General features: G+C 36.7%; 1 non-coding gene across 1 annotated transcript; it reads left to right on the top strand.

Annotated features, from left to right (window-relative positions):
• The first annotated feature begins 3,705 nt into the window (after positions 1-3,705).
• LOC133295249 (small nucleolar RNA R71) lies at positions 3,706-3,812 on the top strand. Its single transcript, XR_009749309.1, has one exon. It is a non-coding gene; the product is annotated as a small nucleolar RNA R71 (small nucleolar RNA).
• The last annotated feature ends 4,791 nt before the right edge of the window (positions 3,813-8,603 follow it).

Below are 8,603 nucleotides of genomic sequence, written 5' to 3'. Positions count from 1 at the left end.
TCTTATGCCTCACTCCATACTTAGCCAGAGCATACTCCACCATCCTATTATCAAAATGAGTTCCCCCATCACTGATTATAGCTCTAGGGACTCCAGATCTTGAAAATATATTCTTTCTCAGAAAAGCAATCACCACCCTGTCTAATACATCGTCTGATCACGCAAACACCTGTAAAAGAGATATAGCTCATCCCAAATGTATCTCCTCACATCACTTCTTCCTCTGTTGCCATGTAAAATCCTTAGGCATCATCCCAGCAGCTTTATAGTTGGCAAAAATGGATAGAACTTTATCCCCCACCATCTCCGTAACAGCACGTATTGCCAGTACCTGTTCATTAGGAAACTCTTCTCTGATCACTACCTCTGGTCCTTCTTGAAGTTCTTTTTCTGTAATCCTAGATAAGTGATCAGCCACCAAGTTCTCAACCCCCTTCTTGTCCTTGATCTCTACCTCAAAATAGCCAGTAATTCCTTTTCTGTGGTAGTGTAATTCCTTTGTGCTTCATTTAGGATTTTACTGGCATAGTAAATGACATGCAATAATTTATCTACTCTTTGGCCTAATACCACTCCTACAGCATAGTCACTGGCATCACACATTAATTCAAATGGTAATGAAAAATCAGGTGCCATCATGATAGGTGCAGTGGTCAACTTTTCTTTCAAAACATGGAATGCATGCAGACATTCATCATCAAACATAAATTCTTGGTCCTTAACCAACAACTTACATAAAGGCTTGGCAATTTTTGAAAAATCTTTAATAAACCGCCTATAAAATCCTGCATGACCAAGAAAGCTCCTCACACCTTTGACATTAACAGGTGGAGGGAGTTTCTCTATCACAGAAATTTTTGCCCTATCCACTTCTATTCCTGTTCTAGACACCTTGTGCCCAAGAACAATTCCTTCAGTCACCATGAAGTGACATTTCTCCCAATTCAAAACCAGATTACAATCTTGACATCTTTTTAAAACAGAATCCAAATTTTCCAGACATACATCAAAATTAGAACCAAATACAGAAAAATCATCCATAAAAATTTCTATGCATTCTTCTACCATGTCAGAGAAAATGGAAAGCATGCACCTTTGAAAAGTGGCAGGAGCATTGCATAAGCCGAAAGGCATCCTCCGGTATGCGAAAATTCCATATGGGCATGTAAATGCAGTCTTCTCCTGATCCTCTGGGGCGACAACTATCTAATTGTAACCTGAGTAGCCGTCCAAGAAACAGTAGAAGGCATGTCCTGCCAATCTTTCCAACATCTGGTCCAAGAAAGGAAGTGGAAAATGGTCCTTCCTTGTTGCCTTGTTCAGCCTCCGGTAGTAAACGCACATTCTCCAGCCAGTGATTGTCCTTGTGGGAATCAGTTCATTATTCTCATTTTTCACCACAGTCATCCTCCTTTCTTGTGTACTGTTTGAACAGGACTCACCCAAGCACTGTCTGAGATAGGATAAATCATTCTAGCATCAAGTAGCTTCACAACCTCCTTCCTCACTACCTCTTTCATAGTGGGGTTGAGTCTCCTCTGTGGTTGCCTCACTGGTTTGATTTCCTCTTCCATCAATATTTTGTGGGTGCAAAAGGAAGGATTGATACCCTTAAGATCTGAAAACTGCCATCCAATAGCCATTTTATTCTTCTTGAGTACCTTAATCAACTTCACATCTTCACTCTCAGATAACATTGCATTAATGATTAGTGGATATGTTTGATCATCCCCAAGGAACACATACTTCATATTTGAAGGTAGTTCTTTAAGCTCTACTTTAAGCGCTCCCTCGAGAATATCATCAATCTTCTTTTCAAGCTCTTCCACTTCTGGTTCCTCTTGGTAATCTTCTGTACTTGTCTCCTCTTCTAATCTTTCTTCCTCAACCGAAAATTCTTCTTCTCTACTCACTTCTTCCACAACCTCCTGTATCACATCTAATCAGAAATAATCCCCCACATCAACAGGATGTTTGATGGCTTCAAAAACATCAATTGTAACAGTTTCCTCATCCACCCTCAACAGCAACTTCCCTTGTTCAACATCTATCAGAGATCTTGCAGTTGCTAAAAAGGGTCTTCCTAACAATAGAGGACTTTCAGTATCTTCTTCCTCCATGTCAAGTATCACAAAATCCACAGGAAAAATAAACTTGTCTACCTTTACCAGGACATCTTCAACCACACCTTCAGGCTTCTTAATAGATCTATCTGCAAGATGCAAGATAAGATTAGTTTCCTTTAGGGTGTTGATTCCCAAGGCTCTACATACTGTCAATGGCATCAGATTTATGCTGGCCCCCAAATCACAGAGTGCCTTCCCCACTTCCACATCTCCTATAGCAATAGAAATGCGGAAGCTTCCTGGATCTTGCAATTTTGGTGGAAGCTTCTTCTAGATCAGGGCACTACATTCTGCTATCAGGGCCACTGTTTCACCATCATTCAATTTTCTCTTCTTAGTAAGGAGATCTTTCATGAATTTGGCATAGTGAGGCATGTTCTCCAAAGCCTCAGAAAATGGAATGTTAATTTGCAAATTTTTGAAAATATCCAGAAATCTTGCATAGTGCTGTTTCTGAATCTCTTGCTTCAACCTCTGAGGGTAAGGAACTTTGGCATATGGAGACAAAGTAACTGGCTGGTCCTGCTTGTCAGCCATCTTCTTCTCCCACTTCATTATCTTCTTGGGCACAACATCATTTTCAACTACCACCTCCTTTTCTTCCTTATCTTCCTTCACTGTTTCTTTTTCTTTATTTCCCTTCACCTTTCCTACTTCATCATCAGAGACTACATCTTCAACCACAACCTCCTCTTCATTCTTCTTATCTTCCACATTCCTTTTCACCTGTTGAAGCACCAACCCACTTCTTGTCATGATTGCTTTGCAGTGATCCTTAGGATTCATCATTGTATCACCAGGAAACTTCCCCTGTGGTCTCTCAGATATCTGTCTTGATAGTTGACCAATTTGGGTCTCCAAATTCCTGATAGATGCTTCCTGATTTCTAAATGAAGTCTTGGTCTCTTGCATGAATGCAGATGTTTCCTCTCTGAATGAATTAGACCCCTGAATGTAATCTTGAGTAGTCTTGGATAACTGAGCAAAGGCTTTTTCCCATGCAGCAGTATAACTTGGTTGTGATGAGTGTGTTGGAGGAGGATGCAGTGGAGGATTCAACTGATGGTTAGAACTATAACTAAACCCTGGGTGCTGATTCTTGTTCTTCCATGGTGGCACATACACATTTCGCCCCTGGTTGTTGTAATTCCTCTGGTTGTTGTTGTCATACCAAACTCCATTAACTTCTGCTTGTTCTGACGATCCCCCATAATCACATTCCTCTGTCACATGGCCCTTCCCACAGATAGCACACACACACTTGGTGCCCACAGAAGCAACCTTTTGTGAGGATAGTTGCTTAGTGAGAACATCCAACTGCTGTTGTTGTTGCCTCTGTGTCTGCATCAACTGGTCATTCCTTGCCAATAGGGCATCATACCCATCCAACTTGATGATCCCTGCCCTTCTGTCAGGCAATGGGGCATTATCAAATTCTTGAGATGCCAATGATTCAAAGATATCCAAAGCTTCTTGAGGAGTCTTGGTGGTCAATGATCCACCAGCAGTGGCATGCACCAATGTCCTAGTGTTGGTGGTCATTCCTTGTAGGAAGATTGCTGCTTGTTGCCATGCCTCTATTCCATGCTGCGGACATTTCCTCAATAAAGTCTTGAATCTCTCTCAGGCCTCATAGATGGATTCTGACTCTTTTTGCTTGAAGCCTATAATCTCATCCTTCAACTTAGCCCTCTTGGATGCTGAGAAAAATCTCTGTAAGAACTTGGTTTGCAGATCATCCCAAGTTGTTATACTCCCCTGAGGCAATGATTGCAATAATCTCCTTGCATCATCTGTCAGTGAATGAGTGAATAGTCTCAACAGAATTGCATCCCTTGTGACACCATTAATTTTCACAGTATCACTCAACAGTAGAAAATTTTCTATAAGCAAGTATGGGTCCTCTGCACTGGTTCCAGTAAACTGATCTTTCTGTACCAAATGTATCAATGCAGGCTTCAATTCGAAGTTGTTTGGTTCCACTGTAGGTCGCACAACACTCCCAATGGGAGGGATCACTGCAGGAGTCATGTACTCTCCCAGTGTCCTCTGTACTGGTGGTGGTGGTCTGTGGTTCTCTGCCATAACTTCTTTTTGGTTGACAGCACTGGTTTCACCCCTTTCTTAAAACTGTCTTCTTTGTCTGGCTGCCCTTTTGTTCTTCCTCACTGTCCTTTCTAATTCTGGATCATACAACAAAATATTTGGATCAACCGTACCTCGCATACACTAGAATTAAAATTGACCAAAAACTTAACTAAAAGTAAAATGCTGAAAATAAAAGATTCAATCTCAGATTTCTATGGTATCAATCAATATTGAAAAACAAATCCCCGCCAGGCGCCTAAAACTTGTTGCGGATCTAGCAAGTGTACTAGTCGTACATGTAATAAAATGATGAGTAAAGATCGTTCCCACAGAGATTTGTATTCAAACACCAATGAACCATAGAAAACTAATTTGAATTAAACAAAGGTTTGTAAAAATCATGAATATTTTGTCACCAGAAAGTTATTTTGAAAGTAAATTAATCTAATACTAAAAATTTGAATTAAGATTTATAAAAACAAGTAGTCAGAAAACAACTTTCCTCAACAATAAACTCATGTAAACTGATCATATGATGAACTCTTTTTCCTGTGATGTTAATCAACCTTGTACTTATCCTCAAGATGTAATCCCTTACTACCCTGGCAGATACATTAATCAGAAACCCCAATCCTTTGGTGATTCCTTTCTTAATACATGCATGAAATACTAAGGTCTTAAGATTACATCAGAACTATAGTATCAATTCCTTGAGTACTATAATCTTGATGATGAGATTGTCAGATATAGGAGTAGTGTAAACATTCCTGTTCTACACTCCTCCCTTAGTAGAAAGAATTGAATCAGAAAATCTCATATCAACACATGAAAAATACTTCATCATATTAATCAAACATACATAAGAATATCATTGAGTTCCATTGAATTCAGACTACAATGACTCTACTCAGACATAACTAAAGAAGATATAAGAGAAAAAAGATCAAACTTCATTTCCATGTAGTGAATCTTCAATCTCCAAGTGCAATTACAATAGAAAACTAACTAATACAAAGACTAAATCCTAAGAATTTTAGAGAGAAGTCAGATCAGAGAATCTGATGTAGGAGGGAGAGAGAGAGAGAAAACTCCAGATCTTGTAAAATGTGAAGGCCTTTGCCTTATATAGTTTTACAATTTAAAACAGAAATTTAATATAGGCGCTAAAACATTCAGAATGAGCGTTTTAGCGTCCATGCTTGACAGATGCCCAATTGCTTTCAACTAACTTGAACGCTAAAACGTTCATGAATGGCCGTTTTAGCGTCCATGCCTTGTGAATGCTCAACTGTCCTTAACTGACTCCACCGCTAAAACACTTGGTTTGGACGTTTTAGCGTTGGAGACCAGAGGCTTTTTCTAACATCAGGGCGCTAAAACGCTTGTTGCAGGAAGTTTTAGCGCCCAAGACCAGCAACTTTTCATCCTCGGAATGCAGCAGCGCCTAAAACGTTATGTGTGGACGTTTTAGCGCTCAGCACCAGCAAGTTTTGGCCTCTTTTTGCAGCAGGGCGCTAAAACGTTCTGTGTGGACGTTTTAGCGCTGAACACTTAGGCATTTTTCTCCTCTTCAGAATCTTCTTCCTTCTCCAATTGCCCTTTTAGCTTGCTTTTCCTACAAGAAAAATACAAATTCTCAATAAAGCTTCTTGAACTTGTAGTTGAGGACATTCTAGGATATTAACCTCTTTTTCCATCATTTAATCACACAAATTGATACTAATTCATGTTGAAAAACCTGATGAACTAAGGGTTGATCAGAATTTAAGACACAAATTCTAACAATCACCTACACGGATAATATGTCTATTCATCGTGACCATACGCAAATGAACATGAAAGCAAAGTGTGATTCCTCAATGAGAAACAATTGTATCGAGATAGGTAGGGGTCACCTTTGAACCTTCTCTGGTGAAACCTATCGGGTGTACTCGATCAATCGGTGGTCATGATGACTTGAATCGTCGACCTTTTATGTACACCAAGACAATATGAGTCACACAGTTGCTTCTCTAACATTGTTGGTCTTTATTATTGTTCTTATTTTGGCCTTAGACACTTGTCTGGTTCTGTGAGTGTTCTAGAGAATCAGCCTTTATAAATTTTCATAGAAATGACCCTCACTTCACACTCACATAGGTGATTCCTTATGATGTAACCCAACATACATCATCTGAACACATCAGATTAAGAAACCATTAAAAGCCTAAATACTTAACCTCATATATACATTGTCTTGTCATAGGAATGAATATGAGTTTAGAAACTCCACAGTGTTAACAGTCGATTATCACTTAGTTGTCTCTTTGAACCTATTTCGTGGGATCTCCACTCATCAATGTAGAGTTACCGCAATGATCAACAATTGATAGACCTTAAACTCATTCCTTTCGACAAATTCTCAACCAACTCTCTAGGAATCCCTTTAGTCAACGGATCAACTATATTCTCTTTAGACTTTACATAGTCAATTGTAATGATTCCACTCGAGAGTAATTGTCTAACGGTATCATGTCTACAACGTATATATTTAGACTTGTTGTATGAATGAATATATTTATGCTTGATGCCAATATAGATGGATTAATGAATGGAAAAGACATGACGTGATAAGGGATATATAGTTGAATACATGTGATGTACTAATAAAGGCATGAAGTCAAAATCGATATATCCACATATGGATGTTATCTGTTAAACTTGTGGATAGCTAGGTGTATGAATCATATGATTTATGATTGAGTTAAGTTAAAGTTAAATGTCATGTTTAAGAAAAGAAAATGTTAACTCGTGTATCAGAAAAAGAATTGATTTGATTAAGCCATAAGTCTAGGTGACAAAGTTAAATATTTTTATTAATATTTTCTTAATTATTTTTTGTGCGCTTAATACTATAATGGTTAATATACACGGGGTATTATGTCAAGCATGCACGAGTGCGTGTGTCTCTATCAACAAATTAAGTAGTTTGATATGAGAAGATTACAGAGCATGTATAAAAAGCAACAAGACACGAGATATGGGACCATACCATAGCCCCTCTTGGCTAATTGCTTCTACCGTCCTCTTGTAATGATGTCCTTATGTAATGCGAATGACTGAATTGACAAGGAATGAGCGATCATATATCATTGGCCGGCCAGTGGTGGCGCACTCGATGTTGCCAACTATATTTCTATATTTTATTTTATTTTTTTGTAAATATTTCTATATTTTATTAGTAGTTGTTACTATTTTCTATACATTTTTCCTCGCTCACATGATCCCCGTCCATATCTATAGTATCTAACATAGCATTGACTCACACAAGTCAACCATCATTCGAACAACCGTTTTTGTTTTTTGGTAAAACTTCTTTGTTACCATTTATTCTTGCAACAATATGCATGTTTGATGCAACATACAGATTTTAAAGGTAGTGTTGTAAACACAATAGAATTCCTTTAATTTTTAAAATATATTTGAAACATGTTATCCTACTGATTATTTAATGAATTACAAGTTGAAGGATCTCTTATATATTATTCACGTTTTCAGCTCAAAAAAGCATTTACGCAAAATACGTTTACAAAAATATTAACTACTTACAATTTTATTTTTTAGTATATGTAATAGGAGATAAATTTTTCTCATTGAATTTGAATAATAAAATGTGAAACTTAAATATCGTTTTCTTGCATTTATTACAAATAATTTTATTAATCAATAAACCTAAATGGTAGCCCACTAATTTGAAGTTTAATTATAAGTAGAAGTTTTTTTTTTGGAGGTTAATTATTAGTACAAGTTTTTTTTTTCTCTGTGTTGTCTCAAGCATCACGCTGGTTATAATTAAGTTCATACTGAATTTTTATTTTTTATTTTTGGTGAAAATTACATATATAGGAAAAATTTTAATATGTGTTTAAATTCACTTATTTTATTTTTAGAAAGGCTTATCGCCAAAATATATTTCTTACATGCATGTTATGTAAATAGAGCCAAAAAAAAAAAAAATTAATTTAACTTGTCATGTTATGCGAGTCTTGGCATGAAAACTTTTATAATTTTATTTAGTATTTTTATTACTAACATGTAAGTTTCCTAAATAAAGAAAAAAAATGGTTTATTTTCATTTATTTTGTCATGTTACGTGACTCTTTTTTTGTGACTGAAGGCCAATATAGTTTTTAATCCTTATTTTCATTTTATAATTTTATTAAATGATGTGTTTTTGAACTCCATTAAATCTTGATCTTTTTTCTTAAATTTTATGCATAGTCCACTTAGAAAGTTGTAAATACACATACGCCATGCATAAATCAAGACTTGGTAATGCATTATGAATCATTTCTATTATGTAGAAAACTTAATGTTTGAAAAATAATATTTAGTAATATATAGTGTCAT

Source organism: Gastrolobium bilobum, unplaced genomic scaffold (assembly GCF_033153095.1).
Source record: "Gastrolobium bilobum isolate Gb01-03AN ecotype WA unplaced genomic scaffold, APGP_CSIRO_Gbil_v1 utg30092, whole genome shotgun sequence".
Taxonomy (NCBI): domain Eukaryota; kingdom Viridiplantae; phylum Streptophyta; class Magnoliopsida; order Fabales; family Fabaceae; genus Gastrolobium; species Gastrolobium bilobum.
This window is presented reverse-complemented; position numbering and strand designations above follow the sequence as displayed.